This window comes from Thamnophis elegans, chromosome 1 (genome assembly GCF_009769535.1).
Source record: "Thamnophis elegans isolate rThaEle1 chromosome 1, rThaEle1.pri, whole genome shotgun sequence".
NCBI classification, from domain to species: Eukaryota; Metazoa; Chordata; class Lepidosauria; order Squamata; family Colubridae; genus Thamnophis; species Thamnophis elegans.
The window spans coordinates 18,210,276-18,222,743 of NC_045541.1; the positions used below are offsets into that span (position 1 = coordinate 18,210,276).

At 38.7% G+C, this 12,468-nt stretch overlaps 1 protein-coding gene across 1 annotated transcript in view; it reads right to left on the reverse strand.

Annotated features, from left to right (window-relative positions):
* ZNF804A (zinc finger protein 804A) overlaps positions 1–12,468 on the reverse strand; it is a 262,521-nt gene that overhangs the window by 230,197 nt on the left and 19,856 nt on the right. The gene's annotated exons all lie outside the window — the stretch shown is intronic.

The window sequence follows — 12,468 nt, forward strand, 5'->3', positions numbered from 1 at the left end:
GACTGCGGGAGGTGGGGGTGGGAGGCACTGTTTTGCCGTGGTTCTCCTCCTACCTCTCGGACAGGTCGCAGTCGGTGTTGGTTGGGGGGCAGAGATCGTCCCCGAGGCCCCAACATATGGGGTGCCGCAGGGTTCGGTCTTATCACCCCTACTATTTAACATTTACATGAAACCGCTGGGCGAGATCATTCGGAGGCACGGGATAAAATACCACCAATACGCGGACGATACTCAGCTGTATCTGTCCGCCCCGTGCCAACTCAATGAAGCGGTGGACGTGATGAACCGGGGTCTTGAGGCCGTTAAGAACTGGATGAGAGCTAACAAACTGGTACTCAACCCAGACAAGACCGAGTGGCTGTTGTGTTTTCCTCCCAATAATTTGGCCAGTGTTCCATCGCTCAGGCTGGGGGGTCAAATTTTACACCCCTCAGATAGGGTTCGCAACTTGGGAGTCCTCCTGGACCCACAGCTGACTTTCGACCATCATTTGTCGGCTGTGACCAGGGGGGCATTTGCCCAGGTTCGCCTGGTGCGCCAGTTGCGACCCTACCTGAACCGGGAGGCCCTCACAACAGTCACTCGAGCCCTTGTGATCTCTAGGCTGGAATACTGCAATGTGCTCTACATGGGGCAGCCCTTGAAGAGCATCCGGCGACTTCAGCTAGTCCAGAATGCGGCCGCGCGAGTGATTGGGAGCGCACCGCGGTTCGCCCACATAACACCTATCCTCCGCGAGCTGCGCTGGCTACCTGTTGATCTCCGGGTGCACTTCAAGGTGCCAGTCACCATCCATAAATCTCTCCATGGTAGTGGATCTGAGTACTTGAGAGACCGCCTCCTGCCGATTACCTCCCTTCGACCGATTAGATCGCACAGATTAGGCCTCCTCCGAGTTCCATCCGCCAGTCAGTGCCGACTGGCGACTACGCGGAGGAGAGCCTTCTCAGTAGCAGCTCCGACCCTTTGGAACGATCTCCCCGTGGAGATTCGCACCCTCACCACCGTCCAGACCTTCCGCACAGCCCTTAGGATCTGGCTATCCCGTCAGGCCTGGGGATAAGATTCTAATTTGCCCCACCCGAATGTTGAATGAAAGTTGTGTTTTATTGTTTTATTTTATTTATGCAGTCTTGTGTTTTTGTTTTTGCACCCCCCTTCCCATGTATTGTAAGCCGCCCTGAGTCCCCTCAGGGAAAAGGGCGGCCTATAAATCATAATAAACTATAAAAAAAACTATAAGCTCAGCATCTTAGCCAGTGAGCCACCGTGTCCCCTTTAAGTAATGTTAGGCAATATTATTAAATATGCTTTCTATTTAAAGGAAATAGAAATATATATGTGGTTGAATATCATTGCATTTGATACCTTTATATAAAATTCTTACAGCAGAAATGATATATCTTTTTTTTAATTTGTTGATTTTTTTTCCTTTTACAAGAAACACTTTCTATATGCTTTTTTCATTGATAAAGCATATACATTTATCTTTGTGTTTTGTCTTTCTGTCATAATTTTAAAAGCAATAAAAATAAAAATGAAATGGAAATTAACATAAGTTTAATTTTTAATTCCACATCAGCTTTGGCACATCTCCATAAGGCCATATGCAATTTATCTTTGCTGGAAAGGGTTTAATATTGTAGGATATAGGAATTCTCTAGGAAAATGAATTCTAGTTTTAATCTTAAATTGCAGATTTTGTTGAGATTTTACTAACTCTCATGGACGCCAGTCACTGCCTCTTCTTCAGGAGAAATTGAGCTGCATCAATAACTTTGCACAGACTATTTGAACATATTGCTTTCTAAAGGGTAACCTAATCATACCTTAGGTAAGAATAATGAAGTTTTCATGACTAATGTTCCCTCTAAAGGGAGAATGATACTGTCAAGCTTCAAAGGGCGCTTTTTGCTGTTGCAACCATTATCGCTTCTCAGCTTGCCAATGAAGTATGGGGAGAACTTAGGTCCAGACATCAAGATGCCAGCCATGGGGACCAAAGACATTTCAGCAGGTGTTTACCAGAGTGAAAAGACTTTCTCACAACAGCACCAGGAGTTTCCATTGGACAATGTGACTTGGTCTAATTGGGAGGATGGAGAACCTGAACTTTAACTATATGGGTCGCGTGGGAAACAATTAGATCTGATTTTGCTTCATTTGTGCCAAAAGCATGTACTCAATAAAGTTTTGCATTAAGAGAGCGGATTGTCTTGACCGTGACTGCTTTGGTTGGGTTCATGAGTCAGAACCTTGACAGGTACATTTTGTCTTCATAGTCCTAGAAGTACTGATGTCTGCCAAGCCAAGAGAGACATCCAGTTGTCTATCTATAGTTCTTCAAGATACTGAACCTAATAAACATTTACTTTGATAGTTTGCTGTGACAGTTGAACACGTTCATTTTTATTTATTTATCTAAAACATTTATATGGCTAATCATATAACACTATAAATCAGTAGCTAAATAAATAAATAATGGAAAACACAACACGTACTGCTCCAATTAAAATTCCATACAATAACCCTGAATAGGTAAGCAGAGTTCACTATTTCTGTTCTCCTCCAGAAAGGATTCCAATCATTCCAGTCCCAGCAGCCAAGGAAAGAGTCATCTTTTCATGTCTTTCTAAAGGTAAACAAGGCCAGTGCCATCTATATGCCAGGAAAGTAGAGGATATTCTCAGAGGGCAGGGGCTGCAACCAAAAAGGTACACATCCGAACTTCCATCAGAGACATTCAAAGAAGGGACACAAAGAGAATGTGGGGTTGATCAAAACTATGTGTGTGTGTGTGTGTGTGTGTGTGTGTGGTGTGTGTGTGTGTGTGTGTGTGTGTGTGTGTGTGAGAGAGAGAGAGAGAGAGAGAGAGTAAATGCCAAAGTCGCATGAAACGCTGTTACCTTTCCTATTTTTCTATTTGCATTTTTACATGCTTTCAAACTGCTAGGTAAGCAGAAGCTGGGACAAGTAATGGGAGCTCACTTCATTATGCGGCAATAGGGATTCGACCTTTCTGATCATCTTAGCCACTGAGCCACCACATTTACCAGTGCAATTCGGTAAATCAGGATGTTGCCTTCTTCTCTGCATTCTAGACCAACTGTAGTTTCTTGATGGTTTTCCTATACAGTATATCCTGTACAGAGCACATTGCAAAAGTCCAACCTTTAGGCAAGTATGTGAGTGAGAAGAACACAGTCTTATGATTCAGGAAACAGGCATAATTACTGTTGTGCAAATAAATTGTGCAAAGGATTTACTGACCACAGCTACCATCTTCTCTTCAAGCAGAAGCTAAGCATCCAGGAAGACTCCTCAATTGGTCTTGCAATTCCAATACATCTGTGCAGGGAAATGAACCCCTGTCAAGAACAAAAGATGGAAAATCTCCAGTCCCCAGATCCAGGAAGTCACAGCCTTGGTCTTGAAAGGCATGAGTCAAAGCCTAGTGTTCAGATTTCTACACCCTCCCTGTATTGGGAAAGGGCTTTGACAGCCTAACATAGAGGCTAGAGTAGGAGATATACAAATCAGTATCATCAGCATACTGACAATGCTGATGCACCGTACTCATGGCTGACTTCATATAGATGTTAAAAAAGTAAATAAGGCTACGGAACGAACAGCTTACAAAATCTGAGCAGTTTTTCAGCAAAGCAAGTGGTTGCTAACCATTCTACCAAATCTCCTCATTGTATGTCTTGTTACGCTTCTCTAATTAGCAAAATGAGTAGGTGATATTTTCTTATGTTCAGTGCAGATGCTACATATCCAAGTACTCTTCTTAGGCATTTATTTGTTTATTTAACTGCTTGGTGTCATCAAGGCAGTGAATTATAATTTGATTATAAGTCACTTGAAGTGTCTCCATATTCATGAAAGAAGAATCCTTGAGGAATTGACTATTCCCATGTGCAACTTCAAAGATAAAACGAAATCCAGAGGCATGACAAAATCTGTCTTCAGTTACTTTTTCTATGAAAGAAGCTGTTTTTCTACTTTATTCTCAATATGTTTTAGAAAGTGGTGTATTGTTATAGTGTGTCTCATGATTCCTCTCCCACTTACACATTTTTCTATTCCTCTGCAGCTTCCTGTGCTTCCTACTTTAAAACAAGAACAAAAATCACATACACTGGGATTTTATAATCATTAAAATTAATGGGATTCTGAAACGGAACTGATTAAGGATTGTATGATAAAATGGGCTCAGAATGTTGAGGAACCAATAATGCTTGAAACATGGGAAAGAATCTGGGTAAGAAATGTGAAATTTACACAAGCACAAAACTTGAGAGAAAATTTTTATAAAATGTTTTATAGATGGCACCTAGATCCTAAAAAGCTTGCCTCTATGTATCCAAATGTTCAACCTAAATGTTGGAGATGTGGTTCTTGTGATGCTACATATTTTCATATATGGTGGACATGTCGTAATGTTAAGGCATTTTGGATAAAAATATGGTGGATCCTGCAAAACATCTTCAAAAGAAGGATAAAATTTACCCCCCAGTTGTTTTTACTGGGTATATGCATTGATTTTACAGTAGCAGAGACTAATTTGATCCTGTATTTAATAACGGCAGCAAGACTCTTGGTGGCGCAGTATTGGAAGAAGAAAGATTTACCTATAATTCAAGAATGGACTTTGAAAGTTATGAACTTAGCCGAAATGGCCAAAATCTCAGCATATCTCAAAGAACATTCAAACGAGAGATACAAAAGAGACTGGAAAAAGTGGATTGATTACATAAAAAGTAAATATGGGACTAAAAAACTCCAGATAGCTTATGCTTAGTATCAGTAATAATTTAAATTGTTTTAAATTTGGGTAACAGTAAGAAGCTGAGTTCAATGTAGAGATATTTCAGACTGTGATTGTTCAAAAATTATACCACGTATGGTCTTTGGGAAGTCGGGGGGAGGGAAGGGAGGTGGGGATTTGGGGGGAGGGGGAGGGGGGAAGTACAATATGTGTTAAGAAAAATAAATAAATAAAAATTGTAGTTTTAAAAAATTAATGGGTTTTAACTGTTCATATGTTTTAGCCTCCAGCCCCTTAATCATCTTTGTTGTCTTCTCTGCACTGTTTCTAGAGTTCCAACATCTTTTTTGTATCAAGGTGATCAAAATGGTGCAATGTTCCAAGTGGTTAGCTCATTTACTGATGAGCTAACTATATTTCTTATTAACTGCAAGAATTATTAAAAGCACAGAGCAGTATTGCAGTTGTGTGTGGTTGTCTCCCATATCTCTTCCTATTGTGGAACATCCCCCCCCCCCAATAGTTCATCCATTCTGCTAATGTTACTATGTGATCTTGTAATGATATGCTTGGGGATGGGGCACGGTGGCTCAGTGGCTAAGATGCTGAGCTTGTTGATCAGAAGGTTGGTGGTTCGACTCTCTAGCTCCATATAACAGAGTGAGCTCCTATTACTTGTCCCAGCTTCTACCAACCTAGCAGTTCCTACTAGGGTCTAGACTTCTACTATAGTCTTCAATGTAGAGTCGGGAAGGACTAGCACATGTACATGAAGGGAACCTTTACCTTTACCAAATGGTCTGTTCAGATCCCAACAAAGATTCAACTGATAGCATGGGAGAACAACTGCTTGCCTGTTCCTCAGTTACTTTTTAAATAGAGCAGTCTGCTCTCCGATTCACAAAAAAAGTCATTAGGAATAGACTGAATAATATATTCCCAATAAACATAATGATAAATTGGGTTCCACAGTGAAAGTAATCCAGTTGCTATAATTTCTGTAGCTTTTAACATTCAGGATTCAACCCAGAGCTTGCTCCTAGCAGTTCACATATCCTTGCAGAAACCCAGAGAAACTTTTGTGCTAGGTTTGTTGATAAGAAGAAGAAGCAGCAGCTGGGAGCATTGCATAATTTAGTGGTTGTTTTTTTTCTAGGAAGTATTTCAGTAGGAGAAAGAATAGAAAGGGTCACAGATGCTGTGCTGGCAGAGGTAGAGTTTTAAACTCTGGGAAACAGAACTAGAAAAAATGGAAGCAATTAAGAACAATGTAGGCTGGGAATCCAGAACTGGAATGGACAGTGTTTACATTGCTGAAGGCTACTTATTTGGAGGAGAAAATATACCCTGTCTATCCAGTGCAGATGGATATGGTGAGGGGGGTCAAAGATGACAGAATCTCAAAGGTTTTACCCATCCAGATAAAAGGTGGCATCCAAGTTGACTCACACAGGGAAATTTTGCCACCAGGAGTTATAACCCAAGTATAATGATTTTGAACTTTTTTGTTTAATTGGGTTCTCTTTTATCTATCTAATTGTAGGATATGTGTCACATTTTAGGTCATATGTATGCAGAAATATTGAAAATTCTAAAGGGTACACAAACTTTTAAGTATCACTGTACAATATATTTCAACATTTTTTGTTAGTGCAATATTAGGCTCAGTGGCTAATATTGTATATTATAGTAATATACTAATTATATACTAAATAATATACTAATATTACATTTATAGTAATATATTAGTGTAATATTAGGCTCAGTAGCTAAGATGCTGAGCTTGTCAATCAGAAAGATTGGCAGTTTGGCGGTTCGAATATCTAGTGCTACGTAATGGAGTGAGCTCCCGTTACTTGTCCCAGCTTCTGCTAACCTAGCAGTTCGAAAGCATGTAAAAATGCAAGTAGAAAAATAGGAACCACCTTTGGTGGGAAGGAAACAGCAGTCTGTGCCCCTTCAGCCTTCAGTCATGCCAGCCACATGACCAGGGAGACGTCTTTGGATAGCGCTGGCTCTTTGGCTTTGAAATGGAGATGAGCCCCATAGAGTCAGGAATGACTAGCACATATGTGAGAGCGGAACCGTTACCTTTTAACAAATGCTGGACGTCACTGTTTGGCCACATCTGAAGAACCACAGGGCCCCATTGCCACATTATTAGATTATTATCTTTACCTTTAATATTACCCCCTCACCATTCTGTTTATTTGAAATGAGCATGCAGGCAGAAAAGAAGTTGGGATTTATTTATTTTTTTGGGTATAGACCCTGCATAGCACTGTGTGCTACTGATAATAAGCTAAGCAGTTTATGACCCAAGTATGTACAGTGATAAGAAATCTGTTCCGTGGCCGCTTATCACTATGCAGTTCTCAGGCTTTCCTGACTTATTCTGTTTGCACACAGAAGAAGTTGCTCTTTAGTTTTCACCTATGCTCATGTTTTCTCTGCTGTAGTAGATCTTGCAATTAGTGTAGTATAAACTTAGAAGCTGTGGAAATGAACTAGACATGATATTAAGTCCAAAGATCACTCTCTCACAACCTATAGTGCATAAGCAGAAAGATAGAATGTGAATTCCACGCATGACCTATTACTATATACAGGTAGCTTTTGCTTAATTTTCACAGTTGGGGCCAGCAACTCCATCGTTAAGTGCCATAGCCATTAAGTGAGACATCATGTGACAGCGACTTGTGATCTTACTGCAAACTTCCTCATTGACTCTGCTTATTGGATGCCAGCTGTGAAGTATGCAAATGGCAATCATGTGACTCATTTATTTAAGATTTTAAATAATGATGAGATTTAGTGGGTATTACCGGGAATAGAATTTTATAAATGAAGAAGCACCACCATTGAGAAAGCTTTATCTGTTTTATTTGTTAGCTCAATTGCACTCATTTTCAAATTTAGAAACTTCCATGCTGTCCCAAATATCAAGTAAAAGATTTGTTGGCAGAGTCCTTAATTGGCTTTAAAATTTGATTGATTGATTGACTAATTAAAAACTATGTATACAATCCAACTGAAAGAAAAAATGCAACTAGCAGATTTTAACAAATATGATAGCTTTAAAAAATGCATTAAAATGTGTTTCAGTTGGAGGATACAGTCAAACGTTATTTCTTAGTAGCGGAGGGTCAAGCAGGATAATTTAGTATCTGTTTTCAGGTTTGGAAATATAAACTTTGGGTCTCTTTGGAAACAATATTTTGAGGACAGTGGTATAATTCTTAAGAAGCGAGAGAATTTTCTTCTGCTCTTTAGGAATGGGGGGGATTTTAGGAGTAAGATTTACATTTAATTTTCTGCTTATTCATAATTTTATGATTTTTATGCAAACTATTACTGGTGGTAAGAAAGGTTCTCTCTCAACTAGCAGCAGTATCTGTCTCAGATAATTTCCTGAGGCTGAAGACATGGACTATGCTTTAAAGGAGGAATAAGCAACGTATCGCCTTAAACTTGCTTTGCAACTTAATGCTACCCCACCCCCCCTTATCTAAGTCCGAAGTAAAGAATTATCTTTGCTTTGTTCTGCATTGTTCTATGATGTCCTGTGGCATTTGTAATTGCCATCTGAGGCTGCAAAGAGTGGCTTTGCACTCTTATAATTCCATGGGAATTAATCATTGTAACAGTCCGTAGAACAACATGAATATTAATCTACTGTCATTCATTCTTAATGATTTATCTCTTTTTTTACTGTTGTAATATTCCAAGATATGCTAGTTATTTTGAATAATGCATATATCCACATGGTATCCTAATTAAAAGTTTGCCCAACTATCTGGTTAATGAATTGGCTGCATAGTTATTTTGAAAGATCGATGCAGCCTAGAATTGGTTCAGGAATGAGACCTTCAACACTCCTAGCTATGATAGATCGTGTTCCATAAAAGACTATGGGTAGTGCTTAACTAACAACCTTTTTTTTTTTTTTAGTAACCATTCAAAATTACAATGGTGCTGAAAAAAAGTCATTTACGATCTCTCCTCACACTTACAACCATTTCAGTATCCCCAAGATGACATGATCTAAAATTCAGACATTGGAAACTGTTGTGTATTTTACAACACTTGTGGTGTCCTGTGGTCATGTGATCACCATTTGTGCACTTCCCAGCTGACGTCCGACAGAATCAATGGGGGAAAGCCATTGTGATTTCACATAGCAATAGCACTTATATACCACTTCATAGTGATTTTACAGCCCTCTCTAAGCAGTTTACAGAACCAGCATATTGCCCCCAACAATCTGGGTTCTCATTTTACCCACCTTGGAAGGATGGAAGGAGGAGTCAACCTTGAGCTGGTGAGATTTGAACTGCTGAACTGCACCTAGCAGTCAGCTGAAGTAACTTGCAGTATTGCACTATAACCACGGGGCTACCTCGGCTCTATTCTATACATAGAGCAGAAAGAATCAAAGCATGTCTGGATCTCAGTTTGGATACATAAATGGATACATACATACATACATACATACATACATACATACATACATGTATCTGCACAAAACACCTCTAAATACAGTACAATGCAACAGGATCATGTAAAAAAACAAAACCAAACTTCATTATACAGAGACAATCCTATTCTTTCCAACTTATCCATTAAAGCGTACATATATTGTGGATAAAATCCATACCACAACCTGCCATCCCTCTTGATTCTCTCACAGAAGCCTCATTGCACAATGGATCTCAATGGGTGCAAAGAATGTGACTTCCTATGAATATAAAGGTTTTTTTTTAGCTCATTCCAAAATAGACCTTAAAAGCAATTAATATCAATTATATATGCAATTCTATAAACCAGAGTATTGTTTGTCGCTTGGCTGGTATAGAAAAGACTTCTCAGTATGCCACTCTTTCACTCTTCAAGGTAGAATGCTATATGGAAGATTCATTGCAGTAGTACGCACACAAGGTAAATCACTCCCTTACTGCTGACAATGATGCTATCCCAAGACTATTTGGTTCCTGAGCAGTGCAGCATATTATGCCTCTAAGTCAAGGGACACAGTATGCAAAGCGAATACCTTGAATCATGTATCCCATTAGTTTGTCTCTCTTCCTCTATCAACCCTTCCCCTATTGGTTAAATAATTCTCAACTTGATGGTCTTTCAGAATACTCAAATTTAGATGACTTCTGGTTAATGATGTCAGTACATCCAAAAACAGCATGTCGCTTAAAGGAGATAACTAAATCCATCAAACCCAGTTCTTACTGCTTGTTAGGTATGCATAGAGTGAAGAAAAACCAACAAGACATTAACATCTATTTCCAGAATAAGTTATCCCATTCAAGCAATCAGCATTTCTTTAGGTAGATTTACACTTGAGGAGTGTTTGGAGCATTTTCAGAACTTCTGTTTCTGCTGAGAATCAATCTCAATCTCTCTCTCTCTCTCTCTCTCTCTCTCTCTCTCTCTCTCTCTCTCTCTCTCTCTCTCTCTCTCTCACACACACACACACACACACACACACACACACTTGTGGACAACTGCAAACTCTACTTTTTCAAGGTTCAGAAAATTTTAAAAAAGATGTCCAGACATCCCTTTGAATAGGAAAACATACTCCAAAAGCAGAATATAAAAACTCACTTATTTCTTCTCCTTAGCAGCCTCTCATCACTCCTCTTATATACCTATTGCAAATTTCCTTCCATAAGTTTTGTCCTTTCACCTCTATTCAGCATACATTGATGATGGCTCCTTAAAAGCCTATCTTCTCTTTTCATTACATTTAGGATATTCAGTAGAGACTAGCAGTTTTGACCGTCTCAAAATAAACTCAACGGGCTTTTATGAAGCACATAATTCTTGAAATTCTGGGGTTTTTTTGTTCCTTGGTTGTTACAGCTGACTTCGGTAAAGCTACTGTGTAAGATAAAAATCTTATGATATAGTAGACAATAATGTATCAGAGAATGAACGAAAGTGTACAATATCACCAAGAAAGTAAAAGAATTGAAATGGAAATAGGTTGTCACATAGCAAGAAGAACTGATGGCAGGTGGACCAAGGTAGTCATAGAATGGATCCCACTTGATAAAAAGCATCCATGAAAGAGACCAAAAATAAGATATATCAAGGAGATCAGCAAGTGTTGTGGGTCCAATTGGCAAAAGAAAGTTCAGGACCATATTGGCTGGAAACATGTGTAAGAGGCCTTCATCCTGCAGCGGATAGGTAATGGCTAAAATGATGATGATGATGATGATGATGATGATGATGATGATGAAGAAGAAGAAGAAGAAGAAGAAGAAGAAGAAGAAGAAGAAGAAGAAGAAGAAGAAGAAGAAGAAGAAGAAGAAGAAGATGAATCTATCCTTTTACAAAACAGTTCACTATATCTATAGTGATCTTAATTTGACTTAACAGTGTTCTTTGTATTACCACCAACACCCATTTAGTGTATCTCTTTGGACTACAATGTAGGCTTGAATTGTCACATCACAATCTATAGGTACACAAAACATTACATTGATTTATTGAAGATTTCCATGAGAATTAATTATACCATCATCCAACCATTACTCAAGTAATAAATCAGTAATGCAGACACTATAGTAAAGACTGGGTGAGGCAATACATTGCTGGTGCAAACATGTTCATTCCACGTTATTTTAGCAAAATTTTGAAAAAGGTACTTTGACTTTAACCATTATTTTCATTAAAACCCTGTCCTTTTAATGACTGACTAGATTTTATACAGCTATTTCAACTAACAGCAGTTAGTTTTTACAACCAAACTGAGCAGGGTAATTAAATTTTGGATGGAGTTTTTAACCTCACTGAATTATTGCAAGCCATACTACTGTCAAAGAGATGACAGATTTTCCCCATTATTAAACCTCAACAATTCTACTTAGTTTTAGTGAAGGAGGATTTTGAAAAACAAAACCGAGCAGAGGGCACAGACTGGAAAATGCAATGCAATCACATTTTTGCTTGAAATAAGCAAAACATCTGGGCTAGCTATGATGAAAATGCTCACAGTGCTGTAATCACTGAAAAACAAACTCATGCACTTGAAGATTGTAGCCTTTGCTACTATCTGTAATAAAGTTGCTGACAATATAGGCCCTTGAATAATTCATCGTAATGCTGTCCATAATACCATGGGTTGGTCACAGATTTCACAGCATCTAATAGCTGCTTTGCAGTTTTGAATTAAAATTAGAATAATTACATTCATTCAGTACATGAGAGCAACACAAAAGTTGCTTGACTGGGATGTTATGTCATTAATCACACTAATATACATACTCCTAAGGACTTGAAGAATACAAACTCAATGTACCAGCTAAAGACCTTCTTTTGTGATTCCATATTGTTGTGTATAAGAATAATTTATTACATTTATATGCTGTCTGATTCTTGGGCAGTTTACAATGGTTAAAATGTTATAAAAGCAAAGGACAACATTAGAAAAACGTAGAAAAAGCATGAGACAAAGGAATGACTATGGGAAAGGGGAACAGAAAGGAAGAAAAGCGTATCGATTGTCCTCTGAAAAGGCCTGGGATAAATGGTCTCCATTTTGATTCATCTTTTATTTATATAGGATTGTAGAGTCCATGGTTTTGGTGGTGTTGTGCTTTCAATGTTTTATTATGGTTTGCAATTCCTTTTTATTGTTTACATCCATCCTGAGTTCCACTGCTATAAGGAGCCTG